The following is a 10,000-nucleotide window of genomic DNA, read 5'->3' as shown; positions in this document are numbered from 1 at the left end:
TCCCCCTCTCTCCCTCCCTCCCTCCCTCCTCTTCCTCATACACCTCTCCCCCCTCTCTTCCTACCCCCCTCCTCTTCCTACCCCCCCCCTCCCGCTCTCCACCGCTGGAATATTAGACTTCCGCGGCCTCTGACCTCCCCGCTGACCCTTGACCTCGGGTGCGTTACCGTAGACTCGCGCAACCCAAAAGGTCGAGATTCTCATGCCTAATGTCCATGGAAGACTTTGGGAATGGAGAGACAGCGGAATGTACTCTTGGGCCGGGTGAACACTTACTCACTCGCTCGCTTGCTCACTTACTCGCTCGCTTGCTCACTCATTCACTCATTCGCTCATTCACTCGCTCACTCACTCACTCGCTCGCTCACTCGCTTGCTCACTCACTCACTCACTCACTCACTCATTCGCTCATTCGCTCACTCACTCACTCATTCGCTCACTCATTCACTCACTCACTCACTCAATCACTCACTCGCTTGCTCACTTACTCACTCTCTCGCTCACTCACTCGCTCGCTCGCTCACTCGCTTACTCACTCACTCATTCACTCACTCGCTTGCTGGTGAGGGGGTTCAGGTGGGTGGGTTCGGGTGAGAGGGTTCAGGTGAGGAGAGGGTGGGGTTGAGTGGGTGGGAAGAGGGCTTGGGTTGGTTTTGGGTGGGTGGGTAGGGAGAAGGCTTGGGTGGGGTTGAGAGGTGTGGGGAAGACTCGGCGTTAGTTGAGTGGGTTTAGATGGGCGGGTTGGGAGAGGGCGTGGGAGGGATTGAGTGGTGTGGATGTTTGGATGAGTTTGAGTGGGTGTGGAGAGGGTTATGGTGGAGTCGAGTGGATGGGCTGGAATGTTTGGGTGGGTTTGAGTGGATTTGGATATGTTTGAGTGGGTGGGTAGAGGGCTTGGGTTGAAAGAGGGTTTTAGTGGACTTGTGTGTAGGGTTTGAGAGGGTGGGTTGGGTAAAGGGACATGGAGTGGAGAATTTTCTAGGTGGGTAAGTGGGTTGGTTGGTCTTCGTGGAGGGGAAGAAGATTTAGGTGGGTTTGAGTGGGCGTGGGTTGGCAGGAACCCTCTACGTGTGTTAGAGTGGGCGTGGGTGGGCTGGAACCCTCTACGTGGGTTTGAGTGGGCGTGGTTTGGCAGGAATCCTCTACGGTGGGTTTGGGTGGGCGCTGGCGAAGGTATGGAACGGCTGGGTTGTAAGGAGGAAGTTTGTGGGCAGGTAGGTGGGTGGGGAGGTTATGGGTAGGTGGGTGTGATGGGTGAGGGTGTCAAGAAGGGTTGAGAGGGAAGGGTTGAAGGTGCTGGAGTCAGGGAGGGAGGGAGGGAAGGAGGAAGGGAGGGAGGGAGGGAGGGAGGAAGGAGGAGCGAGGGTGGGAGGAGGAAGGGAGGGTAGGAGGGAGGGAGGGAGTGAGTGAGGGAGGGTGGGAGGAAGGGAGGGAGGAAGGGAGGGAGGGAAGAAAGGAGGAGGTGGGTGGGTGGGAGGGAGGGACAATTAGATGTATATTGACCGGGAGGGTGGACCGTAGGGTGAACGTAGGGTCCTGTAATATGTATGTGTGTGGCTGTAAAAGGAGAAGCTTTAAAGAGGGAATGTCCTGTATTTAAGGAAAGGGGATCCTTCACCTCCCCTTCCCTCCCTCCCTCCCTCCCTCCCTCCCTCCGCCTCCATCTCCATCAGAAAAGCAACTTGTATCTGCAATACGAAGTAATATAATGACATAAACTAAGTTTCCCAAACCAAGTATATCGTACCAAAGCCATCCAAAAACACGAGCTTGCAATAAAAGCCAACTTGCAACGGTGCCGATCCAAGCCATAACACACGCGCACCTTGCAATAACGACGAACCAACGGAGAACCGCCCGGCTGCAACAATGATTCGTAAATAAAGAGACAAATATCGGTTCTGTTGATCGGAAAGCTGTGTCGTGACCCTTAAGAAAATCGGGCAAATTCAGTCCCCCCAAGAAAACACTTACCTGTTTGACTTGTGTGACGAAGAAAATGGGCAAATGGGTTGAAATTGGATTGGGAAATCGTGCGAATGAGCTCTTCTTTGTTTGTTTTGTTGATTTTTTTTTTTCGTTTTGTTTGGTTTGTTTACGGAAGTATTTATTTATTTATTCATTTATCTATCTGTCTCTCTATTCATTGTAATCGAACTGTGCATGGATTCTATAATAACACGATTGTATTGTCTGTGCTTCGTGTCAAGACGATCGGGATGATGGTTTTCTGTTATTAAACTGTTATTAAGAACGAAAAAAAATGCTGCATTGAGGAATTACAGATGTGAAAGTGAAGACTTGAGAGAGAACAGTCAAAAGCATTACTCAAGATTCTCTCTCCACACTTGTCTGCTGTGTGAAGTTGATAACTCATTTTGTGTTGAACCAGGTTTTGAAATTAACATGTAAAGAGACACAGACAGTCAGACAGACAGACAGACAGGCAGACAGACAGACAGACAGACAGACAGACAGACATAAACAGACAGACAGACAGAGTGACACAATGACAGTTCAAAAGTGTTCCCATTTACACCCCAGAGAAAAAATATCTTATTCCAAATCCTGTACGTTATTTGTAAAAGCTTGAAGGGATTCCGTTTTTACTCCCGGTGTTGGTAAATGTTTATGAATGAACGAACCTATTACGCATGAATGGACAACGCTGCGATTATGAATGGCCTGGAATTACACATGCATGAAGTTCGAATTATGTATGGCTGGAATTATGTATGGCTGGAATTGGATGGATGGATGGATGGATGATACGTTTGTGTGGATAAATAAATCAAATTGAATTATGGCCGAGTTGGATTGCGATGTTGGTAGGCCTATAGGGAGTAAATCCTATTATTTATGAATGCTTTTGAAATTATAAGAATTTCTCCCGCCTATATATCTACAGATTAGATGCCATTGTTGTGTGTTATATGATTTAAAGGACTTATACTCTTTATCTATCTGTGGACGTATGGTATCTATTTATTTTCTGTCTCTCGCCCTCCCTCTCCCTTCCTTTACCATTTCTCTCTCTCTCTCCTCTCTCTCTCTCTCTCTCTCTCTCTCTCTCTCTCTCTCTCTCTCTCTCTCTCTCTCTCTCTCTCTCTCTCTCTCTCTCTCTCTCTCTCTCTCTCTCTCTCCTTCTCCTCCTTCTTCTCCCTCCCTTCCCCATTTATCTCTCTCTCTCCCTTTCCTTCTCCTACTCCTTCTCCCTCTCGCTCTCCTTCTCCCTCCCTCCCCCATTCCTCTCTCTCTCTCCTTCTTCTCCCTCGCCCCCCCCCCATCTCTCTCTCTCTCTCTCTCTCTCTCTCTCTCTCTCTCTCTCTCTCTCTCTCTCTCTCTCTCTCTTGATATTTCTTCATAAAATCTCGGGGCGAATCCCCACGCGTTGCCATTTATTGTTCTAATGGTCAAGGCGAGTGACGCTTATATGAAGGGGATCAAGAAGGATTTTCGAGGGATTTCGAGCCTCTTTTTTTTGCGGGGAGATGGGGGATTGGGGGAGGAGGGAGGGGAGGAGGAGGAGGGGGGGAGGAAAAGTGTCCTGAGGATGATTGGGGGGAGGTGGGAGGTGGGAGGGGAGGAGGGCGTGTGTGTTAGGGTGGAGTTTGTGAGTGGTTTGTGTCTTTTTTTTGGGGGGTGGGGTGGGAGTGGGTTGCGGGTGGTGGGGGCTTTAGGGTTCGGGGTTGGGGAGGTTGGGAGGAGTTGTAGGGGGAGGGGGGTGAGGTGCTAGAGGTTGATGGTGTTTGGGGGAGGAGTGGGTTAGGATGTTGAGGATGTTGGGGGGTGGGGGGGTGAAGGGGAGGTGGGGGTGTTGAAGGGGGCTGAGAGAAGAATGACTCATGATTCCAAGGTTTTAGGGCAGTTGAAGGAAGACGGAGGGAGCGGGGGGATAGGGGGAGTGTTGATGGGTTTTCGGCCGAGGGGGAAGGGGGAAGGAGGAAGGGGGGGATATCTATCTATCTATCTTAACGGAGCGAAGTGCTTTAAGAAGATCAAGGTGATTACCTTCTTGGAGATGGGAGACGCTGAGACCCCGTGTTGTCTGTCCCCTTCCTTCCTCTCAAGGTGTCGGGGTTGCTTTTGCGGTGTTCATAGTCCAGTATTTTTTTTGTAGTCTTGTTATTTTTTTTATTTCTTATTTTTTTATTTAACCCATTCGCGCTGGTTGACGTGCTGATGTTATGAATGATGTTATGTGTTTTTTTTTCTCCTGTTGTTTTTCCTTTATTCATTTTTTTTTCTCTCTTTTTTTTCTTTCTTTAAACAAAAGTGTAATGCATTTCCTGTCCTCGTTGTGTTCCTGTTCCGGTGCTTTTGTCCTTTAGTATTTGTTTTATTCAACATTCTGGCTTCTCTTCTTATTCCAGATTATTGTGTTGAATTCAGATATTTTTTCTCCTTTTCGTGTTCTTAAAAAAAATCATTATTATTTGCAAAAAAAAAAAAAAAAAAAAAAAAAAGTCATTATTATTTACAAACAAACAAATGGACCTCGACAAAACTAGGGTTATTATTTTTTTTCTGTCTTCCTAAAATGAGAGGCCAGATTCTCAGAACCATAATGAAAATATCTCCACATAGGCCTACTGTATCCGCCGCCTCGACACAAGACAAGAAAATATAATCTTGGAGCTCATCTAGGCGTTAGGGGGAGGGGTAAGGTAGGGTGGCGGGTGGTGGGGGGGAGGGGTGGGGAGAGGAGGGGAGGGGGTCTTACCTATCGGAATCGGGAGTAATGTTGCCAGAGATAAAAAGAAAATGTTTATAGAAAATTTAAAAAATGGAAGAGCATATGGGAATATGATAATTTGTTTTATTTATAAGAATTGTGGAAACTGTTACTTGTTGGAATAAGAAGGGTGGGGGGAGCATTTACTAATGGGAATTAAGGAATGCTAACGCTTATTACTCGAAAAGTTGTTACTTATAAGAATTGGGGGACTTACTAGAATAAAAAAGGATAGTTCTTACTAAATCCGGTTGTAAGCTACTTACTATTACTTACCAAAATAGTGAGAGGAGGTGTTACTTTCTAGAATATGGGGGGGGTTGTTACATGCTGGAAACCAGAGGAGAGAGGGGGGGGGATTGTTACTTACACAAATAAGGAGAGTATTAACCTACCAAAACAAGGCAAGAAGTTCTCACCTGGACGAATACACTAAAAGAGAACTGTTATCTACTCCAAATAAAAAAGGGGGGGGGGGCTAACTCCTCCCTTAAAAGGAGAGTTCTTCCTAGGGTGAGGGATATTTAGGGTGGAGAGGGTAGGGGTAGAGGGGTGGAGATGGGGTTCCCTTAAGAAAAAAAAGGGGGGAGGATATTTAGGGTGGAGAGGGGAGGGATGGAGGGGTGGAGATGGGGTTCCCTTAAGAAAAAAAAGGGGAGGAGGGATATTTAGGGTGGAGATGGGGCTCCCTTAAGAAAAAGGGGGAGGATATTTAGGGTGAAAAGGGGAGGGGTGGAGATAGGGGGATGTGGGTGGGGTGGGGGGTGTTAGGCCGGCCGTTCCCTACCCGGAATTAAGGGGTTGTGTAACAGCGCCCCGGACGCCACGAAAGAGGAGCTGGCTGTCGGTCGCCGATGATGAAGACGGAATGCATGAATAGCGATGAGCGCGATCCATCGTCGGGAGAGACAGGCGCCGACTCCGGACTTGGCGCTGGCGAGGGGGGGCGGGGGACGGGGGAAGGGAGGATGGAGGGGAGAGGGTGTGGGATGGGATGGGGTAGGGTGTGGGGTGGGGGAAGAGGGAAGGGGGGCGGGTGTGAGAAGGAAGGGGCAGGTGATGGGGAGGGGATAGGGTGTGGGATGGGGGAAGGGAGGGGAGGGGAGGGTGTGGAAGGTGTGAGATGGGGAAGGGGAAGGGGGAGGGGGAGGGGGACGGGTGTCGGTGTGGGATGAGGGAAGGGACGGGGGAGGGTGTGGGATGGGGCAAGGAAGGGGCAGGTGATGGGGGAAAAGGGGAAGGGTAGGGGGTGTGGGTGTAGGTGTGGGAGTGGGAGGGGAAGGGAGGGAGTAGGGTTGTGATAGGGAGGAGGGAGAGGGAAGTGATAGGAAAAGGGTGAAATGGGTGTAAGGAAAGGGAGAGGGTGAAGAAAGGGGGAATGGAAAGGGAGAGGATGAAGAAAGTGGGGGTGGAGTGGAAAGGGAGATGATAGGGAAAAGTGGGGTGGCCGTAAGGAAAGTAGGGGAGAGGGTAAGGGTGAGATGGGTCAGGGGAGTGGGAGGTGACAGTATGGGGGAAGGGGGAGGAAGCGGGGTAGGGTGGAGCGGCGAAGTCCCCCCTGCTGGTGATGACAACCATGATGGTGATGGCGATGATGTGATCATTCACCATCAAGGGACTTCATATCTGTTAAGCACAGGCCGCGGGGAGTCACTGGGATTGGCTGTAGTGGCTGCGTTGGAGGGAGAGGGGGAGGGAAGGGGGGTGGGAGAGGGAGAGGGAGAGGGAGGGGGAGAGGGAGAGGGAGAGGGAGAGGGAGAGGGAGAGGGAGAGGGAGAGGGAGAGGGAGAGAGAGGGCGTGGGTGAGGAAGTGTGAGTAAGTGTGAGTGGGAAAGGAAGAGGGAGGGAGAGGGAATGGGAATGGGAGAGTGGGAGATGGGGAAGGAGAGGGAAAAGGAGAGACAGAGACATAGAGAGGGAGTTTGTGTGATATGTTTTTTTTTTATGTGTGTGGCGATTGAGTGATTGAATAAATGTATACACACATACATACAGAAAGAGAGAGGGATAGGGAGAGGGAGAGAGAGCCTAGACAATATAGTACACTATAATATACGTTACTATTATTTTATATCTCTAACAATTTTTTTTTCTTCAAAATTACAATCATAAAAGAGTAAAAATCCAAAAGACATCCAGACACACGGACTTTCCCCTCCCCTCCAATAAAACAAACAAACAAAGAACCAAACATAATAAGAAGATAAATTAAATACTAATGTTTAGTCTTGTTAGACCTTATCACAAGATATAAAAAGCTTAATGACTAATTTTATGTGGTAATATAACATCCTTATTTCTTCCACAGGTATGTGTTGCTAGAGCGAGGAAATAAGCTTTAACGTGATCTGCAAGCCACGTAAGTACAGCCGTGTGTTGCCCGGGTTTGGGACTAAGTTCACCGATGTATGTTTTTTTTTTATGTAAGTGTGGGTTTTTCTGTGTATTTGATGTGATACATGTGTACATACATATGTACATGGATATTTATATACATATATACATACATACATACACATGTATGCATATATATTCACACACACACACACACACACACACACACACACACACACACACACACACACACACACACATACACATACACACACTTTTACTCTTTCTTTGTTTGTTTCTTTCTCTCTTTCTCTGCCCCCCCCCCTCTCTCTCTCTCTCTCCCTCCCTCCCTCCCTCCCTCCCTCCCCCCTCCTCTTTCTCTCACTCTCTCCTTCTCCCTCTCCCTCTCCCTCTCCATCTCCATCTCCCTCTCCATCTCCCTCTCCCTCTCTCTCCCTCTCTCTCCCTCTCTCTCCCTCTCTCTCTCTCCTCCCTCTCTCTCCCTCTCTCTCTCTCTCTCTCTCTCTCTCTCTCTCTCTCTCTCTCTCTCTCTCTCTCTCTCTCTCTCTCTCTCTCTCTCTCTCTCTCTCTTTCTCTCTCTCGAGCACATGCAAACTTAACACGGTCAGACTTTCGGAACTGCTATATACACACTTTAATTTTACTGCACGCCGAAACTGGTAGGAGAAATAAAAAAAAATTATGCGTCTTTACGGATTCCTTCCCTCTATGGCTGGCGGTTCCTTAAAGAAGGAGAGCGAAGGAGACCGTAGGGGACCGTAGGAGACCGAAGGATACCGAAGGATACCGAAGGATACGGCGTGCTTCTTTCACATGCAAATTAGTCGGCTGTTCTAACGTTTTTAAGGGGACAGACGTCACATGGTGGCGTTGCTGGGGGGGAGGGGGTGGGGGTGGGGGGATTAAGAAGGAGGGAGGAAGGGAGAGAGAGAGAGGGAGGGAGGGGGGGAGGGAGGGGGGAGAGGGAGTTTTAGGTAGAAAGGTAGAGGATAGAAGAGAGGACAGAGGATAGGAAGTGAGGGAGAGTGAACAGGAGGAGGTAGATTGACAAGTAGATACGGTTCCTTTTAGAGGATAAGGGAGAGAGGGTGAGGGTGAGGGTAAGGTTGAAAGTGAGGGAGAAAGAGAAAGAGAAAGAGAAAGAAAACAAGAAAACAAGAAATACATAGGCAGGCAGATAGAAAGAGAAATAAACATAAAGAGATAAATAAAAAAAGAGACAGGCAGAGAGACAAGAGAAAGAAAGAGAGAAAAAAGACAAATAGGATTGTCAGAAACGGAGGAAGTAAAAGATAATTAATAGGAACAAAGGGGGGAGGGGGGGAGGTTGAGGGAAGGAGGGCCGGAGGGAGGAAGGGAGGGAATGAAAGGGAGGCTTTTAAGTAGGCGTCCTGCAGAGAGGGGCGGAAGGCAAGCTTTTGTAAGGAGATCGAAGTTAAAGCGGTCTTGTTGGCATTTGAACCCCCGCCATGATCTCTGGTTGCGCTTGCCGATGCTCACTTGTTCCGTCGGCGACAATTTGGTGTCCGGGAAGTTCGTTATAGTGTGATAGGAAGGCGAGTTATTAGGTAAGCTGCTTGGTGTTTGATAGAGATGAGGAAAAGTGTTTCTTTTTTTTCAAGTAGTCTTTTTTTTTCTTAAATAGCCACGTAAAGTAAAGGATCTTAACGGCGATTGCGCTTATACTAAACCTTGTGCCGCCATTATTTTTATCCAGGCGCATCTCTCCTTTCATTTTTTTCTCTCTTCTTGTTTACGATAGCCGTATAGAATCGGAACAACAGCAATATCCAACAGGAGGCGCCGCGGCTCTCGCGACACAAGAAGCGCCAAAAATTAAACATGCAGGAGCTGTAAAGTTCGGTCAGCGCGGAACTTTTGGAGAGGGTGTGTAAGGAGGAAGAAGATCAGGGGAGGAGGGGGGGGAGGGGAGGGGGATGGAGGAGAGGTGGAAGGAAGAAAGAGAGGAGGAGAGAGGAAGGAGGATGGAAGAGAGAGGGAGGAGGAGGATGGATGGAAGGGAGAGGGAAGAGGAGGATAGATGGAAGGGAGAGGAAGGAGGATGGAAGGGAGAGGGAGGAGGAGGATGGAAGAGAGAGGAAGGAGGATGGAAGAGAGAGGAAGGAGGATGGAAAGGAGAGAGAGATGGAGAGAAGGAGAATGGAAGGGAGAATAAGAGAGGGTAGGTAGGTAGGTCGAGAGGAGAGAAGGAGGAAGAGAGGGAAGAAGTAAAAAGAGAAGGAGAAGAGGTAGGAGCGAGGAATGGTAGGAGGGAAGAGGAGGGAAAGAGGGAGAGAAGATGGAATGAAGGAAGGGAAAACAAAGGAGGCAGAAACAAAGAAGAGTTGGGAGGAAGAAAGGGACAGGGAGGAAGAAAGAAAGTAAAAGGAGTAAAAAGAGACAAAGAGAGAGAGAGAGAGAGGGAGAGAGAGAGAGAGAGAGAGAGAGAGAGAGAGAGAGAGAGAGAGAGAAAAGAAGAAGAAACTATAAGTGAAAGAGGTGTAACGAAGAAGGAAGGAGGGAAGGCGGGAGGGCTGAGGGCACCCATTGTCAATTTTATTATTTGTTGTTTCCCTCCCCCGTCGCTTCCATCCTGCTATCGGGAAGGCGGCGGCGCGCCCTCTGATGATCTCGAGGGAAAGAAAGCCAGACCGCCGAACCCAAGGTGTTGTTTACGTTTTATGCTGTGCGCTGCTGGGTCTAGGAATGGGTCGCCCTTTTTTTTTTTTTTTTTTTTAGGGGGGAATGAGAGTGATGGTGATTTAGGTGGGAGGGGGAGGGGGAGAGGGGATGGGTGGTGGAGAGGGAGGGGGAGGGGGAGTGGGTGGGGAAGGGGGAGGGGGATGGAGAGGGAGAGGAAGGGGTAGTGGGTGGGGAAGGGGGAGGGGGATGGAGAGGGAGAGGAAGGGG

The 10,000-nt window shown here is 49.0% G+C and overlaps 1 protein-coding gene across 1 annotated transcript in view; it reads left to right on the top strand.

Annotated features, from left to right (window-relative positions):
- The window catches only part of LOC122260718 (uncharacterized), a 269,854-nt gene that overhangs the window by 106,644 nt on the left and 153,210 nt on the right, over positions 1-10,000 (top strand). The gene's annotated exons all lie outside the window — the stretch shown is intronic.

Source organism: Penaeus japonicus, unplaced genomic scaffold (assembly GCF_977035675.1).
Source record: "Penaeus japonicus unplaced genomic scaffold, GWHDUDI00000001_assembly GWHDUDI00000032, whole genome shotgun sequence".
In the NCBI taxonomy this organism is placed as follows: domain Eukaryota; kingdom Metazoa; phylum Arthropoda; class Malacostraca; order Decapoda; family Penaeidae; genus Penaeus; species Penaeus japonicus.
Note: the sequence above shows the minus strand (reverse complement) of the source record. Positions and strands in the feature narration are given on the sequence as shown.